At 51.2% G+C, this 16,133-nt stretch overlaps 3 non-coding genes across 3 annotated transcripts; 2 read left to right on the forward strand and 1 right to left on the reverse strand.

Annotated features, from left to right (window-relative positions):
• Window positions 1-5,681: 5,681 nt before the first annotated feature.
• On the reverse strand, window positions 5,682-5,752 carry TRNAG-GCC (transfer RNA glycine (anticodon GCC)). The gene has a single exon. It is a non-coding gene; the product is annotated as a tRNA-Gly (tRNA).
• A 163-nt stretch (window positions 5,753-5,915) lies between these two features.
• On the forward strand, window positions 5,916-5,988 carry TRNAK-CUU (transfer RNA lysine (anticodon CUU)). Its single transcript has one exon. It is a non-coding gene; the product is annotated as a tRNA-Lys (tRNA).
• Window positions 5,989-6,457: 469 nt separating this feature from the next.
• On the forward strand, window positions 6,458-6,530 carry TRNAK-CUU (transfer RNA lysine (anticodon CUU)). The gene has a single exon. It is a non-coding gene; the product is annotated as a tRNA-Lys (tRNA).
• Window positions 6,531-16,133: the final 9,603 nt, after the last annotated feature.

The following is a 16,133-nucleotide window of genomic DNA, read 5'->3' on the forward strand; positions in this document are numbered from 1 at the left end:
CCCGGCACCGGATCAGGTGGGGGTTGTAGTCTCCGAGCGGCTGTGACCCGGCCCGTGCCCAGGGCGTCAAACTCAGAGTTATGTGGCAGTCCTACAGATGTTATTAAGTTCGTTGTGTCGACTACGCCACCCGTTGTGTTGCGGTCACGGTGGCCGCCGCTGCAGCAGGGTCCACTGAGGCTGATGGTGTGGTGCAGCTTGGTAGAATAACCCCCAACGGGAGGGGTATAGCCTCAGGGGGACAGGTGTAGAGTATGGGGGTTGTGGTGGTGCAGTGCAGACGGCAATTAAAGACAGAGTCGGGTTATGCAGTTTAGGGAGTTTACTCACTGCTGATGTTCCCGGTCACTCCAGCTTCAAGTGACCACCCGAGCCGTGCTGCGTCCACCAGGTCCTGGATCCAGCCAACCCCCAAACAAGTCCGGAGCGTGGCCCTGAGCTCTCCCTCTGTCCTTTCTTCAGCCGTCCCCACCAGTGATCCACCTAGGTCCAGCTCCCTCGGGCCTTCTGTTGGGACACCCTTGGCCTTGGGTTCCCTGACCCTCCACGTGGTATGCCTTCGGGGTGGATATGGTGGGTGGCCGTGGCAGATGATGCCCACGGCCTCCGGTCTCTGGCTAGGGAATGTTTTTGCCCCCACCAGCTTGGGTTCCGGTACCCTTTTGCGGACTCCTCACCCGGTGCTCTAATTTGGGTTCTTGGGTCCCTTCAGTCTTCCCCCTCTGGGTCTTTCTCTGCTCCACTCTCTCTCTCTCTCCAGGGCTGCTGTTTCCTTCTCTCTGCCGACTTGTTCTCTGCATCAGACAGGCTCCTCTCCAACTGACTTGTTCTCTACAACTGACCCTGATTCTAGTTGGTGCCCTCCTTTTATATCCCTCTATGTGTGAGCTCAGGTGACCAGCACCCAATGAGCTCCTAACACTACCCAGACTGCTCCCCCTATCTGCCCCTACACTACATGGGATGTTCCACCCCCCTCCCACTCCAGCCAGGAACAGGCTCGGTCGTACCTGCACATTTCTAAGTGGGAGTACCGTCGGCCTGCTCCTCTGAAATGGGATGTATGTAGTGCATGCAGTCTATCTGAGCTCAGTTCCACTCTCCATCCTTGCCCGGGAGTGGAATATCACACCTCTGGGTTGAGGTGCAATACTCCTGTAGCAGCCGAATCCTCAGGGTGCTACATTCCCCCCTGGTAAATCACAGCACGTCCTCGGGCTGTAAGACAAAAACCACATAAACATACATTTTTTTTTTTTTCCATAAACATAAACATATAAAACATATAAAACTTTTCATATAAACATTCTCGTCGTCTCTTGTTTCAGGTTCCTCCTCCGGACACTGTGCAACGTGTGTCCGGGAAAAGTGCGACAGTCTCTTAGAAAAACTGGTTTTCCTATAAAACCGGTAGGGGGCGCTTTAGGAAGCGCAACTATGTACAGAGGAAGTTGTCCGCTCTCAGTCCTCGGCCAGGTAAAGGGGAAGGGAATGGCTGCTCACAGTCCTCAGCCTGGTATGGATACGGGATAACGGGTAAACAGTTCACTGGTCCCAACGGGGACTATTTTAGCAGCAACGACAGTTTCAATTTTCAGTTTCAGTTTACTGTTTCAGTTTACTGTGCCCCGACGGGCAACTATATACAGTCTCTACTCCCGTCCTCAACGACGGCTCCCTCCTGCTTTTTCTTGGTGATACGGTGTTGCTTCAGACCCGTCCGGGTCCTCTGGCTCCTCCTCCCCGTACCGCAACTCCTCCTCCGTCAAGCGGTGTACGTGGAGGGCGTAAGGTCCTTTGGCACACTTGTGCCGGGTGAAAGTGACCTCGTCTCCGACGTAGAGGTCACGGCCTTTGTGACCCTCCGGCAGGTGGGACTCGACGTCTCTGCGGGTCACAAAAACGTCACCGCGGTTGTTACGGTCCCGAATAAAGCCCCACCCATGCTGCTGGTTGAACTTTATCACCGTCCCGATGGTGCGGGGACAGTGCGCTGCACGGGGGTCCCTCCTAGTCCGGCTCTTCTGCTCCGCGCTCCGGATTTGGGCCTGTTGTTCTCTGACCCGCCTCTCCTCCCGTTCTCTCGCAAACTCTGCTAGCTGCTGACGGCAACACTCAGTACGCTCAGCTGCGGCTGCCCGAGTTTCTCCGGTGAACCCCATCAAATCTCCTCCCGTGGGGTCCCACACGAATTGGGCTTCTTCTAGAGGAGGCGAGACCCGAGTCACGGGCTTCGGAGCCGGGATCAGGGGCTCACACAAGGGCCCTAGTCTCTGTTGCCGCTCCAGCTCACAAAACTCTTCGGGCCAGATGAAGGGCCGCCCGTCCGGCCATGTGAGCTGGCTGAAGAGGTCCTTTCCCAAACTCGGCACCCTTGGTTTTGCGGGTGCGGGCGCAGTGGTGGTGGCGCCCAGGTCGCCCAGGCCTTGCGGCCAGGCCTGGGGCACTTGGAACGTAAAGGGCACCGTTAATACGGCGGCGCCCTGTGCTACCTGGCCTCGCGACCAGGCCGGAGGTTCCGCGGAGGTAGGGGGCGCTGTTGGTGATGCGGGGCCCGGGGGTACTGGGCCTTGCGACCAGGCCGGAGGCTCTTCCTGCTTGGTCACGCTCCGGGTCGGTGCGTGTGACGTCACAGGGGTCGCGGCGGCGGCTTCCGGTCGGGGCCTAGTCATTAGCGGTGACATGGCGGTTACGGGCACGGACGGGGGACTTTCGGGCTCTGCGACGGGGAACCGGGGCAGGTGGGCGGCCTCTCGGTATGGGGTATAAGCGTCCCCTTTACCTGCCTTCATACGTTCGGCTCCCTTTTCAGCGCCGTCTCCGGCCTTGGGTCCTCCCGCGTCATCCGTAGAGGCAGTTGGTGTCCTCTCCCAGGGGAGCGTGCTCCGTGGACGGGTTCCAGCTTGCTGGACCATCTCCCGGCTCCACTCCGCCAGTATCTCACGCTGTACCCGGGCCATCCTCCTTGCGAGGCCCTCCAGGGCAGTTTGTGCACACTCCCGGTCTCGGGGGAGCTGCGCTAAGATCTCCGCTAGACCTAGCGGGGTTGTGGACTCTAGCAGGCTCCTGACCATCGGGTCGGTGCTGCTCTGCTCTTCTTCCGGCAGGCTCCTGGCCAGCGGGCCGGTGCTGCTCTGCCCTCCTTCTTCTGTTTCTAGCAGACTCCTGGCCAGCGGGCCGGTGCTGTTCTGCTTTCTCTCCATCTCCGGGTAAGCTCCTCCGCTACTCTTCTCCAGGCTTCTTGCCTCCGGGTGCGCCCGCTCCAGACTGCTCCAGGCGGCACCCATCGTTGTTCTTTTCTTTCGTCTCCTCCCACTTCGAGGGCGGTCCCGGGGCAACTCGGTGACTGTCAGCTCCAGGGGCAGTTCTTTCACGCTGACAGACACCTCCAGCATCACAGTCTCCGTTGGTGGGGGCGGTTTCCACTTTTGGCGCCATTTTCGGTCCCGGCCCACGATGGGAGGCGGCCTCTTGCCCTCCTTTGGCACGCCCATAATGGCGTCCGCTGCTCTTCCAAGGCGGGAAAAAGCTGGAAATGGCGGGAATCGCTTCCCAGTGGCGGGAAACTCTGCAGATGGCGGGAAAAAGCTGTTGATGGCGGACAATCGGCGGGAAACGACTGGTGATGGAGCCCGATGGCGTGGACCCTCCGGAACCGGCGGGAGACTTCTTTCTGAGGTAAACTTGCACTTTTCTTCAGGCACGCAGTACCCGGGTGTTGCGGGCACGTAATCCTGCCGACTACGCCAAAGTTGACGCGCCCCCTGGGACATATTCCTTTTGAGGGGAATAGCCGGCACCGGATCAGATGGGGGTTGTAGTCTCCGAGCGGCTGTGACCCGGCCCGTGCCCAGGGCGTCAAACTCAGAGTTATGTGGCAGTCCTACAGATGTTATTAAGTTCGTTGTGTCGACTACGCCACCCGTTGTGTTGCGGTCACGGTGGCCGCCGCTGCAGCAGGGTCCACTGAGGCTGATGGTGTGGTGCAGCTTGGTAGAATAACCCCCAACGGGAGGGGTATAGCCTCAGGGGGACAGGTGTAGAGTATGGGGGTTGTGGTGGTGCAGTGCAGACGGCAATTAAAGACAGAGTCGGGTTATGCAGTTTAGGGAGTTTACTCACTGCTGATGTTCCCGGTCACTCCAGCTTCAAGTGACCACCCGAGCCGTGCTGCGTCCACCAGGTCCTGGATCCAGCCAACCCCCAAACAAGTCCGGAGCGTGGCCCTGAGCTCTCCCTCTGTCCTTTCTTCAGCCGTCCCCACCAGTGATCCACCTAGGTCCAGCTCCCTCGGGCCTTCTGTTGGGACACCCTTGGCCTTGGGTTCCCTGACCCTCCACGTGGTATGCCTTCGGGGTGGATATGGTGGGTGGCCGTGGCAGATGCTGCCCACGGCCTCCGGTCTCTGGCTAGGGAATGTTTTTGCCCCCACCAGCTTGGGTTCCGGTACCCTTTTGCGGACTCCTCACCCGGTGCTCTAATTTGGGTTCTTGGGTCCCTTCAGTCTTCCCCCTCTGGGTCTTTCTCTGCTCCACTCTCTCTCTCTCTCCAGGGCTGCTGTTTCCTTCTCTCTGCCGACTTGTTCTCTGCATCAGACAGGCTCCTCTCCAACTGACTTGTTCTCTACAACTGACCCTGATTCTAGTTGGTGCCCTCCTTTTATATCCCTCTATGTGTGAGCTCAGGTGACCAGCACCCAATGAGCTCCTAACACTACCCAGACTGCTCCCCCTATCTGCCCCTACACTACATGGGATGTTCCACCCCCCTCCCACTCCAGCCAGGAACAGGCTCGGTCGTACCTGCACATTTCTAAGTGGGAGTACCGTCGGCCTGCTCCTCTGAAATGGGATGTATGTAGTGCATGCAGTCTATCTGAGCTCAGTTCCACTCTCCATCCTTGCCCGGGAGTGGAATATCACACCTCTGGGTTGAGGTGCAATACTCCTGTAGCAGCCGAATCCTCAGGGTGCTACACATATAAAAGGGTAGACAAATAGGACCGGGTCCCAACTCCAGACCACCTAGGCCCGTGGTAAGCTACATATATACCAATCAGCTCAACAAAGGGGATGCCACACCCTTAAATTGCACAGAATGCAAACAAGACAAAAAACCAAGCAATGTGAACTGAGGTCTAAGATGGTAGACATGCAAGAAATAGGAGCATGTTCACACTAGCAAAAAGAAGCAAAACCTACAAAAGACAAAAATATATCTCATACCCTACCATCATTATATATAAATGTAAAGCAAAGTTGCATAATAAATATAGGGTACTTAGTGAACTATTTTTGATCAAAAAAAGTATACAAGCCGTCCCACCAGCGGCAAGGTGACCCTAAATTGGGACGGTACCTATACTGCCTATATTAAAAACCTTACTGTATATCAAAGTTGAAGTAATGCATATAAAAGGGTAGACAAATAGGACCGGGTCCCAACTCCAGACCACCTAGGCCCTTGGTGTCAACCCAGATAACCCCTTACGAACTGCCCCCTTCTGCTTGCTACAAAACATGACAAACAGCATAGCCCTGCAGGATAAAGAGCAGGGAAGGCCCAAAAGTATGGGAAGCGAAAGAAAAGCAGCAAGTGCCCAATGTTTTCGCAAGTGTCTGCAAAGTCAATGAGGGAAGAGATGCACTGCAATGGTCAGCAAATGAGAAAAAGAGCTGTGCTGCATTGGCCGGGAATCGAACCCAGGCCTCCCGCATGGCAGGCGAGAATTCTACCACTGAACCACCAATGCTTGGATGAGTCCTTCATGTCAGTGGTGCCTGCCAGATCCAGGTCCCAGGATCAGACAGCCACCATCGCCCGACCTGACCACATGAAGCTCTTGCGGTGCGGTGTGGTGCGGTGTGGTGCAGTACGGTGCAGTGCGGTGCGGTGCGGTGCAGTGCGTGTCTGCAGCCTGGCTAGCTCAGTCGGTAGAGCATGAGACTCTTAATCTCAGGGTCGTGGGTTCGAGCCCCACGTTGGGCGGTTGCTTATTGCTGCCTTTTACTACTTATGCTAACCACTGTCAACCAAAATAACCCCTTACGAACTGCCCCCTTCTGCTTGCTACAAAACATGACAAACAGCATAGCCCTGCAGGATAAAGGGCAGGGAAGGCCCAAAAGGATGGGAAGCGAAAGAAAAGCAGCAAGTGCCCAATGTTTTCGCAAGTGTCTGCAAAGTCAATGAGGGAAGAGATGCGCTGCAATGGTCAGCAAATGAGAAAAAGAGCTGTGCTGCATTGGCCAGGAATCAAACCCAGGCCTCCCACGGGGCAGGCAAGAATTCTACCACTGAACCACCAATGCTTGGATGAGTCCTTCATGTCAGTGGTGCCTGCCAGATCCAGGTCCCAAGATCAGACTGCCACCATCGCCCGACCTGACCACATGAAGCTCTTGCGGTGCGGTGTGGTGCAGTGTGGTGCAGTGCGGTGCGTGATTGTGTGTCTGCAGCCTGGCTAGCTCAGTCGGTAGAGCATGAGACTCTTAATCTCAGGGTCGTGGGTTCGAGCCCCACGTTGGGCGGTTGCTTATTGCTGCCTTTTACTACTTATGCTAACCACTGTCAACCCAGATAACCCCTTACGAACTGCTCCCTTCTGCTTGCTACAAAACATGACAAACAGCATAGCCCTGCAGGATAAAGGGCAGGGTAGGCCCAAAAGGATGGGAAGCGAAAGAAAAGCAGCAAGTGCCCAATGTTTTCGCAAGTGTCTGCAAAGTCAATGAGGGAAGAGATGCGCTGCAATGGTCAGCAAATGAGAAAAGGAGCTGTGCTGCATACATTACATTACATTAAAAGAACATAGTAACATAAAAAACGGAAAAAAACTGAATAAGGACAACAGCATAAACAAGCTCGTAGCCCATGACATATGAGTAAAGACATATGAATATGGAATAAAATAAAATAAAATAATTGCAGTCAAATAATCCTATAAAGGAATAGTAGGTCTCTTAAAGCTTAGTGACATAAAAAAGTTAGAGGTTGATAAACACTCTCGACCAAGGGAGTACTTTATTCGCAGAAGGGTGGAGGGAGTGGATGGGTGTAAACAAAAGGGAAAAGGGATAAGAATAGGGACTAAGAATAGAAAGAATATCATATTAGGAGATTGATATGGTTTTCTAAGGGGGGGGGGGCAAGGAAAGAATTAAACCTCCTGGCTCCGTTGGCTCCAAACTTTAGAAAATTTGGGATGGGTATAGGTTTCCCAGCTGGTGAGTTCCTCTAAGCGTCTAATCATGTTTACTTTATTTATCCATTCGGAGTGAGTAGGGGGAGATTCTTGTTTCCAATGTAGAGCGATCAGTTGTTTTGCAGAATCCAACAACAAGGGGATCAAGTCATGTTTTTTTGGCTTATAATTATCTGTTATAGAATTTCTTTAGGGGATAATGATTGTCTTATCAGTAGTGTTGAGCGAGCACTAAAATGCTCGGGTGCTCGAAGCTCGGGCCGAGCTCACTGTGATACTCGGGTGCTCGACCCGAGCAACGAGCCCAATGTTAGTCTATGGGAGACCCAAACATTTTTGCGGCGGCTCCCCCGGCAGTCTGTAGAAAGCCTAAAAAGTGCCCAAAACGATAGTGACAGTGCTCAAATGACATGGGGACAGCATGGGGATCGCCCCTGGAAGCATTTCTGACCCCCAGGTCACTGCTGTCAACAATGAGGTATTAAGCCACTTTTACAGGCTCACAATAAAACGTTCAAAAACGAAAGTGAAAGTGCTTTCCTGTGAAATATGTTAACCCCTTAACGACCATGGGTCTTTCTGTTTTTGTGTTTTCCTTTTTTGCTCCCCTTCTTCCCAGAGCCAGAACTTTTTTAATTTTCGTTCAATATGGCCATGTGAGGGCTTATTTTTTGCGGGACGAGTTGTACTTTTAAACACCATCACTGGTTTTACCATATCGTGTGCTGGAAAATTGGAAAAAAATTCCAAGTGCAGTGAAACTGCAAAAAAAATGCAATTCCACAGTTGTTTTTTGGGTCCTTTTTTTACCACGTTCACAGATTGCTAAAACTGACCTGCCATCATTATTTTCCAGGTCGTTACGAGTTCATAGACACCAAACATGTATAGGTTCTTTTTTATTTAAGTGGTGAAAAAAAAATCCAAAGCTTGCTAAAAAAAACAAAAAAAATGGCGCCATTTTCCGAGACCCTTAGCTTCTCCATTTTTCGGGATCTGGGGCCAGGTGAGGGCTTATTTTTTGCGTGCCGGGCTGACGTTTTTATTGATACCATTTTGGGGTAGATCCGATGTTTTTTCGCCCGTTATTGCATTTTATTGCAAAGTTGTAGCGACCAAAAAAACTTAATTCTGGCGTTTAAAATTTTTTTCTCGTTACGCCGTTTACTGATTGTATTAATTCTTCTTTTATATTGATAGATCGGGCGATTCTGAACGCGGCGATACCAAATATGTGTATGTGTTTTTTTTTTTATATATATATATTTTATTTGAATGGGGCGAAAGGGGGGTGACTTAAACTTTTATATATTTTTTATTTTTTTTATTTTTTTAAAAACTTTTTTTTACACTTTCTGCTTGCTTCTATAGTCTACAGAGGAGGCTAGAAGCAGCAGTTGTCTGATTGCTTCTACTGCATACAAGCGATGAGCAGATCGCTTGTATGCAGGAGAAATGCTCACTTGCTATGAGCGCTGTCCACTAGGTGGCGCTCATAGCAATTGAGACATGACAACCACAGGCGTCTGCTGCAGACCCTGAGTTGTCATGCCCACCCATTGGTGACCCGCGATCATGTGACAGGGTCACTGATGGGCGGGGCTTAGGACTCCCGGAAGCGCGAGTTAAATGCCACTGTCAGAGATTTAACATGTTAACAGCCGCGGGTGGATTGCGATTCCAATAATCAGCTGACATGTGCTCGCTTCAGTGCGGGCTCACCGCAGGAGCCCCCGCTGAACAGGCCTTCCCGACCTGGTGCGTACTATTACTGACCAGGTCGGAAAGGGGTTAAGGAACATCCTTTCCAGGGTAAAGACTTGTGTATAAGGTAAAATAAATAACCAAAAACAAAAATACTCCTCCACACCTTGGGCTATGTTCACAAGTAGCATTTTTTATGCGTTTTTGCACGTTTGTATTGCTTTCAACTGTGACAAATGCATTCACCGGGAAATGTCATTTTAACATTTTACAACCTTATCTGGCCATGTGTTGTGTGACACATGCATACAGTGCTAAAAAGACATGGGAACAGCATGGGGAAGACCCCTGGAAGCATCTCTGACACCCAGGTCACTGCCTAAAAGTGTGCCCATCAGAAGTGATCCTTGCCGCATCAGAAGATGCAGACTTGCAACTATCCCCGTGCAAGTCCTTGTCCCAGGGCAGTGTTCAATTGTACCTCCCCCATAACTTGCAATACAAGCGCAAGTATGCAGCCAGCCACCCACCCACCCCCAGGCTGCAATACCATACTGCTAGCTTGCTTGCACTTGAAATTGGGCCTTTTAGGCATGTGGAGGTGGAATCTGGCCACCACGTCATGGCTGCATCGGTAGCCTGGTATTCATACTCAGTCCCCAGCCGCCCGGCGGCCGGGTGTACACGCTTGGTCCCCAGCCGCCAGGGGGCGGCCGGGTGTCCATACTCAGTCCCCAGCCGCCCCGCGGCCGGGTGCCCACACACAGTCTCCAGCCGCGTGGGGGTGGCCGGGTGTCCATAAACGGTCCCCAGCCGCCCCTATTTGCCCCGGTGCGCCTTATACACAAGCGCGCATACCAAAACATTACCTGTGCCCTCCCCAGTGCATTTAGTGGGAAGGACAGCCTAACCACAAACACGTGGACAAGTGAATGTGGCCAGGAATGGTCCATCTCACTGACGCCTTCACACTGGGTTAATATTGTGGAAGCCGGGACACAGTTGGACACTGGGATGCAACACGTCCTCCAGACATAGAGGATTGCGGGTCCTGGGTCAATCAGGCTTCAACACAACGTTCAGAAGGTAGACAGCAGCAGTGGTCGGCCTCCTACACAACGAGTAAATTATTCATGATCATGAGGCCATCCACCTCCTTAGCTTTCTGTTCCTTGGAATGCAAGCGCATGTATGTAGTAGCAGCTAGGCCTGAGGTGGTCAGCGTTTTGGCGCATATTCTACCTCCTTCGAGGATTGCTGAATGTTTTCCTGCTACTATCCCAGTTCTATGACTCCCGTTAAAACAAAGCTTCAGGTGATGAATGATGGATGAGGTGGTGGCAAAGGAGAAAGAGCAGGAGGAACAGGGACCATTCACATCAATATCAGGCCAGCCAACCAAACATGTCTTGTAGGATATGTTTCTGTACCAAAAGGAGCGGTTCAGCTGCACAGTTATAAGGCATACAGTGAATGCAATGCCTACCAAAAATTTCGAGGCACTCCAATGCCCCTTGGAAGTGACATGGAGGTCAGAGGGCCTTAACTAAACCGTTTTTTCCATTTATAGCAACTGGGTCTCCTGTACACTGTTGGCCTAAGCAGGGAATGGAAGGCTTTCCAAAAATTATTAGGCACTGCAATGCCCCTTGAAACAGACGTGGATTACAGCGTATTAAAAACCTTCTACCCATTATTGGGGAGTGGGTCTCCCTTAGTGTTCGCCTATGCATTGAAAAGCAAAAGCTGACAATAATTAGGAGGAAATGCAATGCCCGTTGCAAGAGTCGTGGAGGTTAGAGGTAATTAAAAACAACATGTCAATGCCCCTTGGAAGAGCTGTGGAGTTGAGAGTGGTTTAACAAGATGGTTTCAATGCCCCTTAGAAGAGACGTGGAGTTCAGAGTGTTATAACAAGACAGTTTTAATGCCCCTTGGAAGAGATGTGGAGGTCACAGTAGCTTAACAAGATGGTTTTAATGCCCCTTGGAAGAGACGTGGAGTTCAGAGTGGTTTAACAAGACAGTTTTAATGCCCCTTGGAAGAGTGGTGGAGGTTACAGTGGAATAAAAAGACAATATCAATGCCCCGTGGAAGAGACGTGGAGGTCACAGTAGCTTAACAAGACGGTTTTAATGCCCCTTGGAAGAGTGGTGGAGGTCGCAGTGGAATAAAAAGACAATATCAATGCCCCTTGGAAGAGTGGTGGAGGTTGCAGTGGAATAAAAAGACAATGTCAACGCCCTGTGGAAGAGACGTGGAGGTCACAGTAGCTTAACAAGACGCTTTTAATGCCCCTTGGAAGAGTGGTGGAGGTCGCAGTGGAATAAAAAGACAATATTAACGACCCTTGAAAGAGACGTGGAGGTCACAGAAGCTTAACAAGATGATTTTAATGCCCCTTACAAGAGCCATGCAGTACAGCATATTAAAAACATTATTCCCATTATTGGGGAGTGGGTCTCCCATAGTCTTTGCCTATGCCTTCCAAGCAAAAGCTGCCAAAAATTAGGAAGGGGGAACTTGCAATGTCCCTTACAAGAACCATGCAGTACAGCATATTAAAAACATTATTCCCATTATTGGGGAGTGGGTCTCCCATAGTCTTTGCCTATAGCTTCCAAGCAAAAGCTGCCAAAAATTAGGACAGAGGAGCTTGCAATGCTGGCAACATGGACCACGGTCACCCTGGTGGTATAGTGGTCGTGGAGGCTGAGGATAAGGAGAAGAGCAAAAAACAGCCGAAATGAGGAAGCGTATACCCATGTGTGGGTGTGAAGCGATGCATGGGAATACACCTCCCGAAATAACACAGTGGATTTGACTTTATGTTACTCTGCTGTCATTTGGTGGTGATGAGAAGTCTGGCCCAATCCAGCCCTTGTTCATTTTGATAAGGGTCAGCTTGTCAGCATTGTCAGTTAACAGGCAAGTGCGCTTATCAGTTATAATTCCCCCAGCGGCACTAAAAACACGCTCCGATAACACGCTAGCGGCAGGGCAGGCCAGGACCTCCAAGGCATACAGAGTGAGTTCATTCCAAGTGTCCAGCTTGGATACCCAATAATTAAAAGGCACAGAGGAATCACGGAGGACGCTGGTACTCCCTCACCATCTTTTGAAACTTTCCACTCCTTGTGAGAGTACCCTGCGCCTCAGGGCCTGTAAGCTGGGCAGGTCTCAGAAAACTGTCCTAGAACATTGATAGTGTTCCCCTACCTCTGCTGGATTGGAGTTGCGTCTCTCTCGCCTGTATGCCTTAGTTGGGCAGCGAACTGTGACCTCTGCCGCTACCGTGTTCAGATGGGAATTTTTTTAATAGTTCTGCAGCAAGGGCCTTCTTGTACTGCCCCATTTTTGTAGACCTCTCCAACTCAGGAATAAGAGAGTGAAAGTTCTCCTTGTAGAGGGGGTCTAAAAGTGTCATCAACCAGTAATGACTGTCACCCAACATTTTGACAATGCGAGGATCACGCTTAAGGCAGCGTAACATAAAGTCAGCCATGGGTGCCAGACTGGTAACGGGCAAGACTTCCGTGTCCTCACCAACATGACGACTGATAGTGTTGAGCGATCACTAAAATGCTCGGGTGCTCGAAGCTCGGGCCGAGCTTACCGTGATACTCGGGTGCTCGACCCGAGCAACGAACCCAATGTTAGTCTATGAGAGACCCGAGCATTTTTGCGGCAGCACCCCCGGCAGTCTGTAGAAAGCCTAAAAAGTGCCCAAAACGATAGTGACAGTGCTCAAAAGACATGGGGGCAGCATGGGGATCGCCCCTGGAAGCATTTCTGACCCCCAGGTCACTGCTGTCAACAACGTGGTCAGAGGTATTAAGCCACTTTTGCGGGCTCACAATAAAACGTTCAAAAACGAAACTGAAACGGTTTTCCTGTGAAATATGTTAAGGAATTTCCTTTCCAGGGTAAAAACTTGTGTATAAGGTAAAATAAATAACCAAAAACAAAAATACTCCTCCACACCTTGGGCTATGTTCACAAGTAGCATTTTTCATGCGTTTTTGCACTTTTGTATTGCTTTCAACCGTGACAAATGCGTTCACCGGGAAATGTAATTTTAACATTTTACAACCTTATCTGGCCATGTGCTGTGTGACACATGCATACAGTGCTGAAAAGACAAGGGATCAGCATGGGGAAGACCCCTGGAAGCATCTCTGACCCCCAGGTCACTGTCTAAAAGTGTGCCCATCAGAAGTGATCCTTGCCGCATCAGAAGATGCAGACTTGCAACTATCCCCGTGCAAGTCCTTGTCTCAGGGCAGTGTTCAATTGTACCTCCCCAATTCCTTGCAATGCAAGCGAAAATATGCAGCCAACCACCCACCCACCCGCAGGCTGCAATACCATACTGCTAGCTTTCACTTGAAATGGGGCCTTTTAGTTTGGAGGAGGCCGAAGCTGGCCACTACCTCATGGCCGCTTCGGCAGCGAGGTATCCATACTCTGTCCCCAGCCGCCCGGCGGCCGGGTGTCCACGCTCGGTCCCCAGCTGCCAGGTGGCGGCCAGGTGTCCATACTCGGTCCCCAGCCGTCCTGATTTCTCCTGTCACCTTCCCCCACACTTTTCTTAGCCTGGCCTGCTTTAGGGCAGCATTGGACGAGCCCACCAGAGAACCAGACTCCTCCGGTGGGCCCTGGCTTCTCCATCAGGGGAGTTGAGAGTGCCTAGGTGAGGAGCATGATGATGATGATAGAAGTTAGCATCTGCTTTGTTTTCTTGGAATGCAAGCGCATGTATGTAGTAGCGGCTAGGCCTGAGGTGGTCCGCGTTTTGGCGCATATCCTACCTCCTCCGAGGATTGCTGGATGTTTTCCTGCTACTATCCCAGTTCTATGACTCCCGTTAAAACAAAGCTTCAGGTGATAAATGATGGATGAGGTGGTGGCAAAGGAGAAAGAGCAGGAGGAACAGGGACCATTCACATCAATATCAGGCCAGTCAACCAGATATGTCTTGTAGGATATGTTTCTGTAACAAAAGGGGCGGTTCGGCTACACAGTTATAGGGCATACAGTGAGTGCAATGCCTACCAAAAATTTCCAGCCACTTCAATGCCCCTTGGAAATGACATGGAGGTCAGAGGGCGTTAACTAAACCTTTTTTTCGATTTATAGCAACTGGGTCTCCCGTGCACTGTTGGCCTAAGCAGTGAAAGGAAGGCTTTCCAAAAATTATGAGGAATTGCAATGCCCCTTAGAAGAGCCATGTGTGGCACCCCATGGGTCTGGTCACCACAGTAATAGAGATATTACGTCGGAGAGCAAGTGGGAGGTTTCCTGGTCAGGATCCCTTAAACATGCAACATCCTCCTGCCCCAGTCCTGGGAGGGGAGAATTCTGCCCTTATAAACTGGATCTGGGGCGGGGTTGAGTGAGTCAGAGAACAGTCAGAGTCAGAGTGAGAGCAAGGGAAAGTAACAGCAAGGAGCTCTGTAGGAGCTAGGAGCTAAAGACCAGGGGCTGGAAGCTGAGCAGAGCTCGCCCTGGCAGAAGACAATAGGAACCGGACACAGGAGTCTGAAGCTGTGAGGACTTATATATCCAGCAGCAGAAACCAGCCGGCAGGGGATTTCAGGTCCTCTGGCCATAGAAGCCCGGAGGCTCAGTCACAAGCAAGGGACCAGCACCGCCGTCGTGGAGCGGAGGCTAACAGAAGGCCCCAAGTCACCAGCCATACGGGTGAGCACTACACGGTACACTCTGGGACGTGGGCTACTTCTATCCGCTTACAGCAAGGTAGCCAGGAAGAGTGCAGACAGACGGGGAGGCCTACAACTCCACCTGGCCAGGGGAACTCCTGCTTGCTCACAGACTGACCAGGCCTCTTATGCTAGCCAGTACTCCCGTTAGGGTCTACCTTATAATCATCAATAAAGACCCTGAACTGCACTGCAAAGACTCTGAGTTGTTCCTGCTGCGCTCGTGCACCATCACCCCCATCATCCACACTCACTGCCCTGAGGCTATACTCCTCCCAAGGGGAGTTATCCCATTCTATGCTGCGCACACAACACCAGCCTCAGCGGTCTGCCTTGCAGCGGTGGTACTCCCTGACCGCAATCCACGGGTGGCGCAGTTGGACAATTCACCTCAAAACCTAAGAAAGACTGCCACTGGTTTGACCAGCCTGAGCCACGGGACCGGGTCACCGCCACGGAGACTACAGACCCCAGAGACCCGGCACCGGGTATCCCACACACGTGTACACACGGCCCAGGGGGCGCGTCACATGCAGTACAGCATATTACAAACATAAGTCCCATTATTGGGGAGTGGGTGTCCCATAGTATTTTCTTATGCCTTGCAAGCAAATGCTGCCAAAAATTAGGACGGAGCAACTTGCAATGCCCCTTACAAGAGCCATGCAGTACAGCACATTACAAACATAAGTCCCATTATTGGGGAGTGGGTCTCCCATAGTATTTGCTTATGCCTTGCAAGCAAAAGCTGCCAAAAATTAGGACGGAGCAACTTGCAATGCCCCTTACAAGAGCCATGCAGTACAGCATATTACAAACATAAGTCCCATTATTGGGGAGTGGGTCTCCCATAGTATTTGCTTATGCTTTCCCAGCAAAAGCTGCCAAAAATTAGGACGGAGCAACTTGCCATGCCCCTTACAAGAGCCATGCAGTACAGCATATTACAAACATAAGTTCCATTATTGGGGAGTGGGTCTCCCATAGTATTTGCTTATGCTTTCCCAGCAAAAGCTGCCAAAAATTAGGGCGGAGCAACTTGCAATGCCCCTTACAAGAGCCATGCAGTACAGCATATTACAAACATAAGTCCCATTATTGGGGAGTGGGTGTCCCATAGTATTTGCTTATGCCTTGCAAGCAAAAGCTGCCAAAAATTAGGACGGAGCAACTTGCAATGCCCCTTACAAGAGCCATGCAGTACAGCATATTACAAACATAAATCCCATTATTGGGGAGTGGGTCTCCCATAGTATTTGCTTATGCTTTCCCAGCAAAAGCTGCCAAAAATTAGGATGGAGCAACTTGCAATGCCCCTTACAAGAGCCATGCAGTACAGCATATTACAAACATAGGTCCCATTATTGGGGAGTGGGTGTCCCATGGTATTTGCTTATGCTTTCCCAGCAAAAGCTGCCAAAAATTAGGACGGAGGAACTTGCAATGCTGGCACCCTGGTGGTATAGTGGTGGTGGAGGCTGAGGATAAGGAGAAGAAGATTA

The sequence above is a fragment of the Phyllobates terribilis genome, unplaced genomic scaffold, assembly GCF_046119375.1.
Source record: "Phyllobates terribilis strain yellow unplaced genomic scaffold, ASM4611937v1 Scaffold_5__5_contigs__length_657084704, whole genome shotgun sequence".
NCBI lineage: Eukaryota > Metazoa > Chordata > Amphibia > Anura > Dendrobatidae > Phyllobates > Phyllobates terribilis.